We start from the raw sequence: 16,082 nt of genomic DNA, 5'->3' as shown, positions 1-16,082 counted from the left end.
GTTAAAATTGGACTGCCATTGACACCGGCCATTGATATGTGGAGTTTAGGATTGGTGGCATCAGCCTTATTCCTGGGTTTTGATCTGTACCCTGTCTAATATGACTATGATATGATGAGAATCCTCATGGACACTCAAGGTCAACCATCGCACGACCTCCTGATCAATGGGCAACATATTCACACTTTCTTCATCAAAAACATGGATGGATGGAAATTCAAATCTTCACAATTTTCTCTTTATCATGATTCCAGTCCCTGGTTATATGTATTTGGCCATTGTATTTTAGTCACTTGTTAAGTCTTGTTTTGATTTTGTTCTGAGTATCTCTTTTCTGTGTATTACTTTTGTCATTGGTTTTATGCTCTGTTTATCCTTTATTTTCTGGATAGTCATTAGTTGTATTTTCTGTTTTACTGTTGCCACTTGTTGGTCCTGTTCTAGTGTGGTCTCTGCCTTTATTTTCTTGTTGATCACTGTCTTATATTGGCACTCTTTTTGTCTTCCTCTCTGAGTTAGGTTTTTCAGTTTTTATCAGTTGGTTGGGGTTTGATTTTCAGTCACTGAGTCTGTTTCTTTTAGCCACGCCCACCTGTCACTCTACTCCTGCCTCGCCTCTGTCTTGTCTGACCACGGCCCTTCCAGCACTTTCCCTGACACCTGTGTCTTGTTTTCCTAATGACTGCACCTGTTATTTAAACCCCTCACTTTCTCCACTCCCTGCCAGTTCGTTTGTGCTTTCTAGTTCACGTTCCCGGCCTTTGTCTTGCTCTGCAGTGTTTTTGACCATGTTCTGCCTTTGACCTTGCTCTCACCTCAGCCCATGACCATTGCTGCCTTGTGTTTTGACCAGTGCATGTTTTTGGACCTCGCCTTAGCCTGTCACCAGGCTGTACCGCCGCCTCTCTGACTGTCTACTTGTGTACCGAATCCCTGCCTGTCTTTTTGAGATAAAGCCTTTTTACTGTCACACCAGTCTCTGTGAGTTTTGCAAGCCTTTATACAATCACACCTGTCCCTGTGAGTTTTGCATTTGCGTCCATCCACCTTCTGTGCCACGCCTAGTCTGATCCTGACAGAACGAACTGGCCAGAAATGGACACAGCAAGCTCATACCCAACCGTCATGATCCCAGACATGGCCACCATTAAGGACATTTTTTCTCAGATCAACTTTTTCTTCAACTGTTTTCATTCCTGCTACACCCCAAAGAAGAAGTTTGATTTTTTGGACAAAGCTTGGAATCTGGTCGAAGCCAATTCTTGGCTTTTTGAATTTTTTCCTGACCTAGAAGACCTGGACAGTTTGTTTGCTGCGGGGCGTCTCCCAGCCTGGGTGAGTCAGCCTGAATTACACCTGTCATCCAGCCTCCCACTCTCAGACTGTGAATCAGATTGGGAAGACATTGAGGACGACACGTCATCTGATACGGAAGGGCAGACACTGCAGGACACAGCCATGTTTCTGTTCAAGATTCAAGACTTATTTTATGATTACTGGGACAGTACTGATCGGCTGGACAGAAAGCGAGTCCTAGCAGCATTAGACCAGATCCTGCAGACCGAGCCTGAGGTCGTATCAACTTTTCCTGATCTAGGTAATATCAAGAACTTTTTTAGGCAAGGTCAGATGCCTCCATGTGTTGAAGATCCCATGGACTTTCTGATTGAATGTGACATTTATAAGGCCTGCTCAGACGTGCCACAGTTCATCACCCTGTCTACTGCAGCAGTTTCGCCATCTCAATTGGTCACACTGAGCATGCTCTGTCTGCCACCGACACGGCACCACGATGCTCAGTTACGCGGAAGCCTGCTGTGCAGTGCCAACCAGGAGAACCGGCTCCACGGTCATATGCCACACCCACACTGGCTACACCCAGTCAACCCCCAATGCCAGCACCACATAAGCTTCGTGTGCCATCATCTGTTGCTTCCTCATCTGAAAGAGAAGCCTTGTTGTTACCTGACCCCTCAGCAGAGATTTTACCTTACGGATCATCCGCTGAGCCATCAGGAAGATCTATGTCTCCACTGCGCACAGCGACACCTGCCGTGATGCCTCCGGAACAAGTAGAACCTTCTGGAAAAGTCACATCCACACAGTATTATGCCGTATACGTACCACAGGGCTTCCCCACAGAATGCACACATCAGGATTCCCCAGCTCTCCACACCCTACGGTGCTCGATGTCATCAGAGGCACTGTTCCGATGCACGCCTCACCGACGGCGCTTGCTGAATCCGTCACGATGCGCGCCTCCCCACAGTCACTGATGGCACCTGCTGAATCCAACACAATGCGTGCTTCACAGTCAATGACGGAGCCTGCTGAATCAGCCATGATGCGTGCCTCTCCACCATCAATGAGGGAGTCTGCTGAATCAGCCATGATGCGTGCTCGCCACCATCAATGACGGAGCATGTTGAATCTGCCACGACGCACGCTTCCTCACAGTCGATTTACGGAGCCTGCTGAATCAGCCATGATGCGCGCCTTACCACAGTCACGGGTGGAGTCTGCTGATTCACCCACAGCATCCTCTCAGGATTCACCTGGTGAACCTCCTCACCTCACCCAGTCATCTGAACCATCCACACCAGGAACTCAAAGTCTATGATCAGCCGGACAGTGAGCCATTCATTTCCTTATTTTTGGGGCAGCTTTTTCTTTTGTCAGTTCACCTCCTGCTGTTACCAACACAATCCTCTTTACAGTATGTAATAATGCTTCTATTGTGTTATATCTGCCTGTATCATTTGCGGGTGGGAGGATTTATTCCCCAGATTTGCATTTCAGCTTTCTCGGTTTTGTCGACCCCTAAGTAGATTTTGTTGGTGTGATCACTCAATGCATGCGGTTGTCAGCAGCAGTTTTCAATATGTGAACAGGTTCATTTGTAAGGTGTGCACCATGCCCTTTTTCAGTTATTACTGTATCCTGCATTTTGGGTCTATTTATGTTTTGGATCACCTCTTGGTTTACGTTTCAATTATGAAACAGATCGAAACCTTTGCCGCGGTGTGGTTAATGTTCCTTTTTGTTTTCTCCTCTGAGTCTTCTGCTTTTGATAAGCCATGCGTGTGCTTGGTTGGGTCCTTGATTTTGTATATTTTTTTGTTACAACAGTTTCTGTTTCGTTCTGCATCTCGTTTCGTTGATTTCACTATGTATCACATTTCTCAACTAAACAACTTCTTTGTTCTGTTAAACAACCTCATGCAGCTCTATAATGAATTTCCGGTGGTCCTCTAAATTGGTTGGTCAGTGTTTGCACCTTCTACATTTTTTGAGTAAAACTGTTCTCTTCCATCATGTCGTCTCCCTCCTAGATCATTAATGTTTCCAGGGCTCTGATAAAAGTTTCGCTACATTGGTTTGTCCAGTCTGTATATCTCTCCTTTCAGCAGGTTAGCTCCTTTTATTTTTTCCCCCATCTATTTTTCCCTTGGTGCGTCAGGGTTTGTAGTTCTCTGTTACCTCCTGGACAGGTTATGTTTTTGGTTCCCCCACAGTTTAGGTTCTGGCATCTATTCTCCTCTCTCTGTTGCTTTTTTTTTTTTTTGGGATTTTGTTGATTTATTGCTTGTTTCCCCGCACTAGTGGTCACTTCCATAAACTGGTTCAGGTCTCATCTGGTTCATTGGTTATGTTACTTTCCTTTTTTCACACCTGTCATGGGCAGTCTGTCACCCCTAGGTTTACGTATTCCAATAATTTGTGTCCATTTTCTAACCCGTGTCCTCCCTTTGTCTCGGCTACTTTGTCCAGCCAATCTCATGGCCATTCTCCAGGCCTGCCATTAGACATGAATCGACCTCCTGGCCAACCCCTTAGCTTTTCTAGGTTTGGCGGTCGTCCTCCGGATTCTGCCGTGAGTCTCGTCCAGCCATCCCATGTCCCATCCGTCCTTCCAATCGGCTTGGGTCAGCCTCACAATCGCCCTTGTGGTTGCCGCCCAGACTATTTTTTGGCTGGCCCTTCTTGGTGTTACGTTTGTCCCCTGCATGAGGTTCTGTTGTGTTCCTGCTGGATTTCCTTTCCCTGGGTGGCCTTTTGGACACTCCCCTGGTAGTCCCTTTACGAGGTGGGGTCCCCTGGGGTTCCCGCCTGTTTTCCAATTTATTATTGCCCTCCTTCCAGTACCCCCTCCTTCCTCCTGTGCTCGTCTGTGGCATGGGTCCCTCGGGTGTGACGGTGTTGCTCTGTTGGCCGTCTGTGCCGGCCATTTGGGGGGGGGAGTGCTGTCATGATTCAGCCCGTTCTGGGCTCATGTGTGATCTGGGACTCATGTGTGTATCAGTCTTGATCCTGCTGTCTTAATTTTCTTTTTTTCATGATTCCAGTCCCTGGTTATATGTATTTGGCCATCTGTATTTTAGTTCACTCTGTTAAGTCTTGTTTGATTTTGTTCTGAGTATCTCTTTTCTGTGCATATTACTTTGTCATTGGTTTTATGGCTCTGTTTATCCTTTATTTTCTGGGTAGTCATTAGTGTATGAGTATTTTCTGTTTTACTGTTGCACTTGTTGGTCCTGTTCTAGTGTGGTCTCTGCCTTTATTTTCTTGTTGATCACTGTCTTATGTTGGCACTCTTCTTGTCTTTCCCTCTCTGAGTTAGGTTTTCAGTTTTATCACAGTTGGTTGGGGTTTGATTTTCAGTCGCTGAGTCTTTCTTTTAGCCACGCCCACCTGTCACTCTACTCACTGCCTTGCCTCTGTCTTGTCTGACCACGCCCCTTCCAGCACTTTCCTTGACACCTGTGTCTTGTTTTCCTAATTACTGCAACCTGTTATTTAAACCCCTCACTTTCTCCACTCCCTGCCAGTTCGTTTGTGCTTTCTAGTTCACGTTCCCGGCCTTTGTCTTGTTCTGCGTTTTGACCTTGCTCTCGCCTCAGCCCATGACCATTGCTGCCTTGTGTTTTGACCAGTGCATGTTTTTGTAACTCGCCTTAGCTGTCGCAGCCTCTACCGCCGCCTCTCTGACTGTCTACTGTCAGTGGCGGCTGGCCCATAGGGGGCGCTCGGGTGCTGCCCTCCTAGATGTGGAGGGGAAAAAGTCATAATATATATATATAATATATTTAAAAAGTATTATCAATGTCAGTTTACTTAATAGTATGTGCTACATGTAATATTCAGATTAAACAACACTTCCTCCAACTGACTCTCATTCAACAGTGCATTTCCACCGACAGAAGCAGAGACGTATCATTCCTCGGCTTGGGCGGTTATTCAAAGCGCCCTTGAAGTGCAGCGAAATAACCAATTGCATGTCGTGCTAGGGAAAATTAATAATATTGGCAAATCAACATTGCCAAAATTAATGGCTTTGGGGCGCCGGACTTTTAGCCCTTGCTACAAAAATGCGGTTAGATTACAGTCAGTGATACACGTGACGCTGCTGTCAGTCAGCAGGAAGAGATGATGGTCATGACGACGACGTTTGGGTTATATTTATTTATTTTTATTTTGTCTCCGGTGTGTTTTGCTGGGTAAGTTGAAGAACTCTTCGGAGGTTTTAAAACGGTACAAAACTAATCAAATCAATGACACTAAAGTTTGGCGGGGATCCTTTTGGAGGCGCATGGAGGTGCGCACATCAGATCTTTCTCGTGGTTTAATGACAATTGCACATCCCGGTTGGAGGAGAGACGTTTGTCTGACTCTTTATAAACCGTGTCAAGCTTCATTCACACTATCGGCGCGCACACGTCACGGAGGCTGCTGATCTGCGCTCTTTACTGCGGGGGTGGAAAGGAGCGCGTCCACCTCTTCAGCTCAGGTGAGCTGACAAGCTGCTCGGATTTATTCCCGAATGTGCTCCTGGTGTGGAAACGAGGGTGAAAATTTAAGATAAACCAACTGAGTGATGTTTTTTGTTTTTAGGGTCAAAGCTGTGATCTTTATTGGGACAGCAGACCAGTTATAATGGTAATAGGGGAGGCTGGGGCTGTTTGTAACAGTGTTCAAAGCTGCAGCCATGCTGGCATTTTGATTTCACTTTACACATTATGAGGATCAGTTCACAGAAGTGAAATATTCTTTGTAGTATTCCACACTCTAAAACAAAATATTTGTTCAGTTTAAAAACAAAAACAAAACCCTAAAATAGCAATTTGCATGTTTTTTTAAAGAATTCTAACTCAGCCACTGAGTACACACACGACACTTATAGTTAAGAACAAACCAAGTTTGCAACACATTTAATTAAGTGGTTTTGTAAACTTAATTGCTTTGTCCTCGCACTGTTAATTAATTTTAACCAATTTAATTTTAAGGTTTGGTGTTATTAGTTAGTCAAGTTATTTAATTAAGTTTTTCTAGCTTCTTTAGTTTGCCTCCATTCCACTCAGTAATGTTCATGCAAAATATTACCTTAATTTTCTCTCACTCACACACACTCTCCTCTCTCTCTCTCCTTGAAGGTGGTGTGAACATTGTAATATGTACATAATGTTCTTTTGTCAATTGAAGAATTTTTCCATATTTTGAAAGAGTGTAAATTGGTGATATTTTCTATTTTGTTAAGGTCAGTGTCATTGTGAACCCCAGGATGTGTTTGTCTGAAGATAATGGCAGTTCAGTACAGTTTGGTGTACTATGTGTGAATTGGTGCAAATGGTGAAATGTTCTTTGCTCAAGAACTTGAGTGTTGTATTTGATACGTTCCTTTCCAAAGTAGAAATGGGGCCTAATATAGCTGTAAATGGTTAACTTTATCTGTAAAACTGCTGATTTTGAGAAGCACATGAAATGATTATTGTGGAATTGTAGTAATTTTCCGACTGTTCACTTGAATGCCTGTACTGGACAAGTCAAGGGAATCTATTGGCACAGCAGCCCCACCAAGACTGTTTTCACCAGCCGCCACTGCTACTTGTGTACCGAATCCCTGGCCGCCTTTTTGAGATAAAGCCTTTTATACTGTCATACCAGTCCCTGTGAGTTTTACATTTGCGTCCATCCACCTTCTCTGCCACGCCTAGTCTGATCCTGACAGGATCCCAGACAGAGGATTACACCCACTGAGCCTCTGCAGCATGACTTCATTACCATACAAAATCTGGAGAAGGACTCTCCTTATTTTCAAAAGTGTTTCCAGATTATTCATGCCTGTACAGGTGATGGCTTGAATGGTACATCAGTCATAGACCTCATAGAGTCTTCTGGGGTTTCTCACAGTGTCATTTCCAGCAGTAACCATAAATATCTGGGAGAGCACCTAATAAGAGGAGACAGTTTTGCCCATGTAGCTAAGTGCACTGAACTACAGACAAGAACTCCATCGCCATAAAACCTTCACGGTGCACATCCTGAGTTTAACATGAAAATCCTATTCGCTTATCAGATGCTGTTAAAGATTTTGTATATATGTTATCACTGTTAAACGTTTGTACATTTGCCTTCTTTCTCATGAGAATGGTGTTGTGCTGTTTTGCACTTCACCCTGAGAACGTACGTGTTATTCAACCTTGTTTAGCTTTGTCTTCTTTCTCATGAGAACGGAGATGTGCTGTTTTGCACCTGTCTTAATGCAATCCTGAGAATTCAATTTTGTTTTGACGTTGTGATGTGGTGTTTAGTGTGAAGGAGTGTGGAAGACAGGACACTTCAGGCAGATGCAGAACAGCTGATACCTGCAACAGACGAACGAGATGTGCTGACCTGAAGTGTTCTTCCTTACAGCTGCACTTATTGACGTATGCGTTTATGTTATGGGAAGAAACTTGTCTTGCGTCATTACCCCCACCCTTAGGACAAGTTTCTTGTTTATGTGATGAGGGCGTCTCTTAATAAAAAGAGCGGAAAAGCAGGCCAGACTTTAGTGTAGCCTTGGTGTACAGCCTGGCCGCACTCCGCGCGTAATATTTGACTTTCTGTCTCACTGGTGTTTCTTGACTCTGTTTGTCTTGTTAAAGGTTTTAAGAATGTTTGGAGGAGAAAATACCCAACATTGACTGGGGGCTCGTCCGGGAGCTCAACAACACCGGAGGTGTCCGGCGGAGGTCGTCAAGTCCAGACGTAAATCCTTGGCCAAGGTCTGATCGATCGATTGATCGTGTCTGCAATTGTCGACCACCGCTGGCATCGTCTGGTTGACGAGATTTTCCCGAAGAAGACAGACAGGAAGTCGAGTCAGTGAGTAAAATTTCTTTGTAAACAGTACTGAGTGAGTGGTGATCAGATCACATAAAACAGTTAAATTCCGCAAGCGATGATACAGAATCGCCTGTTAATGCAAAGCAGTTAAACTCTGTAAGGAGGGTGCGGACTCCTCTGTTTATATACGCGTACCGGTAGGGGATAAAAGTGATCACATAAAACAGTTAAACTCCGTAAGCGATGATACAGAATCGTCTGTTAATGAAACACAGTTAAACTCTGTAAGGAGGGCGGACTCCTCTACGGTTGCGAGGGACGCGAGTAGTTAAATTCCGGAAGGAGGATACGGACTCCTCTGTTTTAATACGTACAGGAAATCCCGGGTAGAAATATGTGCACTGTAAAAAAGCAGTTAAATTTGGCAGGGACGGCGGAGTCCCCTAAGGCAGGACATTAGTTAAATTTCACGGGAGGGCGAGCTCCCCTGACATAAGAATACGCGTACGATTATTAGGAGTGTTTCTATGGGTAAATAGTGTTTTGCGCAAGTGTAAATAACTGTGTGAAAGTGTAATACTTTGGACAACGTTAGTGACAACCGTGCGTGTGGAAGCAGCAGGCAAGTGATTCCGCTTCCTACGGGGAGGTGAAAGGAATCAACCACACGACGGTAAATTAATTGTCACGTCCAAAGAAAGTGTGAAACTTCAGATTTAGAACACCCTAGGTGTGCCCCCGTCTGAAGTCCAAATTATAACAAGGGATAAAAAAATATAATAAAAATGGGGGGTAAGACGTCTAAAAATAAGGAAAATTTATCAACTGACGACTGGAAAGTTATGGAGGCAAAAAATCCAAAAGCAACAAAGAAATTGGAGACCTGGATAAATAAACATGACTTTGACGGACGACTGAACCTGATCAGCATACAAAAGCTGAAGAAGGAGTTAGAACGGGAACATAAAGGTGATGAGAAAAAGATGCAGAAAGTAGGGGCAGGTTTAGTGGCATTTTGGGAGGAAGAAGCAGAGAACAGACAGAAAGGAGCAGAGAAGCGACGATTAGAGAAAGCAAGGAAAAAGAAAGCTGTAGGTAAGGCAGAAGAAGATGTGATAATTCAGCACAGAGAACCAGAACAGCCTCAACAATCACCGCCGGCTGGATCGTCGGTGACAAAGAGACCTTTATCTCCTCTACCAGAGGATGACGATGTACCGCCACCACAGTATGATTTGGCAGTAAAACCTAAGGTAAAAAGAGAAAAACCAGAAAAACCACAAACACGCAGTCAAGCGAAAGTGCCTACAGCCCCTCCCATGGTGGAACATAGTGATCAGGGAGGTGCCTATCCTATGATAGAAGTACCAAATCCTCGTGCAGGAACAGCAGGACAGCTACCAACCATGCTCGTTTATCGGACATGGAATGCTGATGATATCAAAGCAGCAGTCGACATGATACCATCGCCACATGTCGATATTGAGGGATTTATGCAGGATATAGAAAACATTAGAACATCTTACCACCTTAATGGACCTGAAGTCCAACAGGTGTGGATGAAAGCATGTGGCCCTAAATGGAGTCAGGTACGCGGAGACTGGAATCCTGCAGATCAACAAGGCGTACCACTGACACATGATGATCTAGTCTTGAAAACAAGAGTGGAAGCTATGATTACACGGGCAAAAGGAGTGTTAGGACCAAAGATAAATTATACTGAAATTACCAGGACAACTCAGAAAGAAGGAGAGCCATGGACAGAGTTTAGGTGCAGATTTGAGAATGTGTTTAGGGTCCATAGTGGCATATTGCCAGAAACACCTGTGTATGAACAACAATTGAAAAACGCTCTGATCCAACATTCCAATAAGGATATAAAAGCTTGGATACAGAAACATTGGATTGGATTGCCTACAGGCACATTGGAAGACACACATACACACTGCTGTCATGCAGAAGAAGTCTTAAAACAGAAAAAGACAAGAAACAGCGACAAAGGAGTGTATGTAGCACATGGAGATGATGAAATATATTACCAGCAGGGCAACTTAAGACAGCAGAAGCAGTGCAAATGCCCCAAAAAGCCATGGCAAAATAGACAAGGTGGACAGCCACAACGTCAAGGACCATGGCAACCACAACAGCAGGGAGGGCCACCACGTGGTCCCCTGATTTGTTGGAACTGTGGAAGAGAGGGACATATGTATAGAAATTGTCCAAATCCACCTACTGAGGGAGCAGCAGGGAGAATTCCACAACGGAATAATCCTCCGCAGCCACAGTATCCACAATGACTAGAATCCATAATCCATGATTCCATATCAGATAGGCAGTCTGAATCTGTATGTATGGATCTGTGTGCCTTGCTGGGAAATCCGGTACCAAAACCAGAAGTGACTTTGTTGGTAAATGGACGACCAGTGACATTCCTTTGTGATACAGGAGCATGTAGAACCACATGTAATGACAACATACCTGTCCATCAATTAAGCAACGAACTCTTTAGGGTTCGCTCTGCAAATGGACAAACATCAGACGTCCCTATCACCAAACCCATAACGTTGACAGATCCATTTGGCCTGACGTGTACTATGTCAGTGTTGAGCATGCCACAATGTCCAGTTAACCTCCTAGGACGAGACGGATTGACTGCATTGGGCTTGTCCATAATTGTGGAACAAGGGAAATTAGTTGTTGAACGCACAGGAGGCGTTAACATGGTAAGAGAAGAAAGCGCTGACCCCACATTCCACTATTACTATACATTTGACATCTCAGAAGAAGATGCTGCAGGATGGGGTAAAGATGTCGTCTTGCAAGCGACAGCCCTACTAAAAAATCCTGAACAACAGATGTCACCACCTGACCTGCATGTCACAATGTGGCATAAAGATCCTCCAGGTCCGGATGGTGACTATGAAACTAAATTGAAAAATGTTTCACCTGTGAAACTGACAATGACCGATTTGATTCATGATGGCAACTCAATAGCCGTCATAACAGTAACAGGCGCCACTGAAGATGTATCAAAATTGAAATTCACAGGTATGCCATTACATATGTCACTTTGTAAGCCGTATTTGACAGAATGGCAAGAATTGGGACTGACAGTCATAACAGCTTTGTCAGCCTCTGATTGGAGTAGAGTTGGCCCACGAACGGAGTTCAGTCCATCAACCAAGTTGTATAAAGTGCTAGTTAATGTCTCATTGGTGCTGACAGCTGGAACACACATTGATGCGTCCACTTCACAATCCTGAGTGTTTCAGTTGAGTCCTGAAGAGGATGATCTTCTTTCTTCAGTACCGTCAGGATTGTGGACAACAGGTCCTTCAGACGTAGGACTGATTAAAAATGCACAACCTGTAGTTATAAGGCCAAAAACAGAATACAGACCATGTGTAAGACAGTATCCATTGAAACCTGATGCAATTGAAGGAATCAGGCCAGTAATAGAGGATTTATTAACAGCAGGAGTAATAGTGCCATGTCCAGATTCACCATGTAACACACCCATATTTCCTGTGAAAAAGGCTCCGCCCTCAGTGGGGTGGAGAATGATTCAAGATCTGCAGGCAGTAAATGCTGCTGTGATTAAAAGAGCACCATGTGTCCCAGATCCACACACCTTGTTAAATTCGCTGAGATCAAATTCTAATAGTTTCTCAGTAATTGACATAAGTAATGCATTTTTCTCTGTGCCAGTACATCCAGATAGTCAATTCTGGTTTGCTTTTACCTTTAAAGGACAACGATATACATTTACCAGATTACCGCAGGGTTACGCAGAGAGCCCAACTATTTATTCTCAAGTCATGTCAGCATGTTTAGCCAATTTCGTTCCACCGGCAGATAGCCAACTGTTAGTGTATGTTGATGACATTTTGATTGCCTCTGACACACGAGAAAACTGCATAACTGACACAGTAGCATTATTATGTTTCTTATTTGACAATGGCCACAGAGTGAGTAGAAACAAAGTTCAGTTGTGTAGGGATAAAGTAAAATATTTAGGACATGAGTTATCAGCCACAGGGCGCACGATCCTGTCTGACAGGAAGGAAGCAATTTTGCACGCTCCAAAACCACAAACCAAAAAGCAGATGATGTCATTTCTTGGATTGACAAATTACTGCAGGGCATGGATTCCCTGCTATGCAGAGTTGACTAGTCCACTTTCTGATTTGATGTACAAAGATGATATTTCAATGTCAACCGTGTTGGAATGGAACAAAGGTGCTGAGGAAGCCTTTGTAAAAGTAAAACAAACATTAGTGTCATCCACAGTTTTGGCACTACCAGATTATAGTAAACCATTCATTCAAACAGTTGATTGTAAGAATAAGTTCATGACTAGTGTTTTGGTTCAAGTGTATGGCTCAAAATTGAGGCCAGTTGCCTACTACTCATCTAAATTGGATGCAGTAGCAAGTGCTCTACCACCATGCGTACAAGCTGTTGTTGCGGCCTCTATGGCTGTTCAAAGTAGCAGTAATGTTGTTCTATTCCATCAGTTGACATTGAAAGTTCCACATGCAGTCTCTGCACTTTTGTTGCAGACAAACATGAGCCTTTTGTCCCCAGCAAGACATCTTTCGTGCATGTCCTTGCTATTATCACAGCCACACCTTACGGTAGAGCGATGTACAACATTGAATCCCTCCACATTGATACCTTTACCTGAGGATGGTGAGCCGCACAATTGTCTTGATGTAGCAACAGTTTGTACAAAAGCACGCCCAGACCTCCGGGACACACCCATCCCAAACAGTACAATCGTGTATGTGGATGGTTCTTCCACCAAAAATGCTTATGGACAAACGCAATCTGGATATGCTGTCGTCACAAATTCAGAAGTATTAGATTCTGCTTCATTGCCATCGTCATTTTCAGCACAAGCAGCTGAATTAGTTGCTTTAACTGCAGCTTGCTATCTGTTTAAAGGTACGGCTGTAACAATTTATACAGACAGCCAGTACGCTTTTAGCACAGTGCATGTGTTTGCAAAACTGTGGGAGGAGCGTGGAATGGTGACATCGTCTGGAAAGCCAGTGACTCATGCCACTCTCCTAACTGCCCTACTGCAAGCTGTGAAGTTGCCTCAACAAATTGCTATATGCAAATGTGCGGCTCACACCAATGGCTCTGACAGTGTTTCAAAAGGAAATGATTTTGCTGACAGAGCAGCAAAAGAGGCAGCAGCAGCTTCTTCTATTTGTGTTGTACAGGAAACTACTCCAGATTTGCATTTAGGTCATACACTGCTTGCTGACATGCAACAGCAGGCAACTGACAGAGAGAAAACAAATGTGGATAGCTAAAGGCGCTACGTATGCAAATGACGTATGACCACAAAAGAAACCCATATTGCCAAAAAATATGTTTAAATGGGCAGCTATTATGAGCCATGGCGTGACGCATGTCTCATCAGGGGGTATGATATCACAATTGCAATCTATTTTTTGTCTTTATGGGTTCGAAGCATATGCAAAACAGCATTGTAGAGCATGCATGATATGTGCAAAACACAACTCACAAGGCAATTTGAGACCCCAAAGAGGTAAATTTCCAACACCACAATATCCCTTTCAAGTGATTCATATGGATTATATACAGCTGAGTAAACATGAAGGGAAGGAATTTTGTTTAGTCATAATTGATGCCTTCTCAAAATGGGTAGAATTGTTCCCTACAAAACATGCAGATTCACTTACAGTGGCTAAAGCATTATGCAAAGACATCATCCCACGATTTGGAATACCAGAAACAGTCTATTCAGATAACGGAGCGCATTTTGTTAATGCAATAGTGCAATACGTGGGAGAAGCACTACAGGTTAATCTAAAAAATCATTGTTCTTATCATCCACAAAGTGCCGGATTAGTGGAAAGGATGAATGGAACAGTAAAAAACAGACTTAGAAAGACAATGGAGGAAACAGGCAGACCATGGACGCATTGTGTAGATTTGGTAAAAATGTATATAAACATAACTAGTACCATGGGGTTGACACCGTATGAAACATTGTTTGGCAGAAAATATCGACTGCCATATTATGGACAAATTTGGGATGTACCTGGGGAAGCCAATTTGGCGGATTACATGAGAAAAATGTTAGAAGGACAACGAGGGAGAGTTCCAAACACTGATGATCCCATTTCTCCACAGGAGGACCCTAAAGTGGTACCTGGAGACTGGGTGTTGATAAGAAGCATCAAGAGAAAACACTGGCATTCACCTAAATGGGAAGGGCCCTATCAAGTACTACTCACAACACCCACAGCTTTGAAAATTGGGGAAAGAAGTACATGGATTCATTTAACTCACTGTAAGAAAGTCATTTCTGCAGACACAGACAAACAGTAAGAACAGTAGGACAAGACTAGTAATAGTGTGTGAGCTTGGTGTTAAGATCCAGGTTAGACACGAAAGCTAGCAGAAGACATTAAGAAGCCACTGTTCTGAACATAGGTGTGCTGTAGTGTGCAGAAATGGCGAAAGAAAAAAATAAAAAGAACGGGGGTTTCTGGACCCCACGGACAGTCCTTGTTATGCTACTTTTCTTTTTTGAATTGGGAGTATTATTAAAAGCCATGAGCACGGGACATGATAATAAGGATCACATCCGCAGATTGCAGAGACCAAAAAGAAGTAACAAAGACCCCAGTCCGATAATCAATGCCACAGTACATAGCTGTGATGGGAATAATGCATACCGATTTGGTGTACAGGCCTGCATTCCTAGAAATACTTCTGTGATCATCTCTGTACCATATAGTGCTCTTACCCATGGAATGCCGGATGGTGACAGAGGGACTAATTACGGAAATAGTTTCTCATGGTATATGACCAACGATCAACAAGATAGGAGATGGGAAACGTTGGTAGCCGATGAATGGAGTAGATGGACACCAAGATGGGCACAAACCGAGTGGGCTAAGTACCAGAGTCAAAGTCTCAAAATGTATCAAACAGATGATAAGCTGTCTATAGTGGTGAATACCACAGAAAAAGGAACCATATTCCCACCTGATATAGAGGGAGACTGTTGGTTGTTCCTCCTTTGGGTATACAAACAAGGAAAAGACCCGTATTTCCATTTCTTCCTCTGTGAGACAGATAGAGTACAGCAACCAATATTGACCGAATTAAGTACGTCAAAGGGGGTGTCCATACAAGCAAAGGGGGTGTCTGTACAAGGCACAAAAGACATGAAGGCAGATGACTGGTTCCTAGTAACTACAGGAATTAGTGGACAAAATAACAATTGGCTTTTAATGGCAGAACAAGCAGGACTAGCAGCAAAGAAGGACTGTGTTGTGTGTATGGGACCCAGACCTGTATTACAGGTAATACCGGCAGCATTACCCAAAGACTGTCTACTGACTGCTATGACACAGACATACATTGCGGTAAACAACAAATGTTTTAAGTGGGACAAGATCTATCCAGTGACCAAATTAACTAAGATCAAACCTTTATTCTCAAGCAAAGTTGGGCATGCTAACCATACATGTGTACACTTGACAGGGACAAGTAAGACTTTGGGTAGCTTAAACCACACCGCCTGGTGTAAGAATGTGGTCCATAGTACTCCCACATTCAAACCTGTCGGGAGGAGTGACGTATGGTGGTGGTGTGGGGATAACAGAATCTTTGACAGACTGCCACGAAATGTGTCAGGTTATTGTGCATTAATATCATTATTGTTACCAGTTGAAGCCATACCCATGACCCCTGAAGACGTTACGACATATGCAGCCTCTCTTATTCCTGAAGATTGGCAGAAAGGCGTAGCCAGACATAGAGTGAAAAGAGATTGGAAAGGAGTGGGAAATCCAACATATATTGACGCAATAGGAGTCCCCAGGGGAGTGCCTGACGAGTATAAACTGGTTAATCAAATAGCAGCTGGATTCGAATCTTCCATCTGTTGGTGGTGCTCAATTAATAAAAACGTGGACAGAATAAAC

Source organism: Thalassophryne amazonica, chromosome 6 (assembly GCF_902500255.1).
Source record: "Thalassophryne amazonica chromosome 6, fThaAma1.1, whole genome shotgun sequence".
Lineage (NCBI taxonomy): Eukaryota > Metazoa > Chordata > Actinopteri > Batrachoidiformes > Batrachoididae > Thalassophryne > Thalassophryne amazonica.
This window is presented reverse-complemented; position numbering follows the sequence as displayed.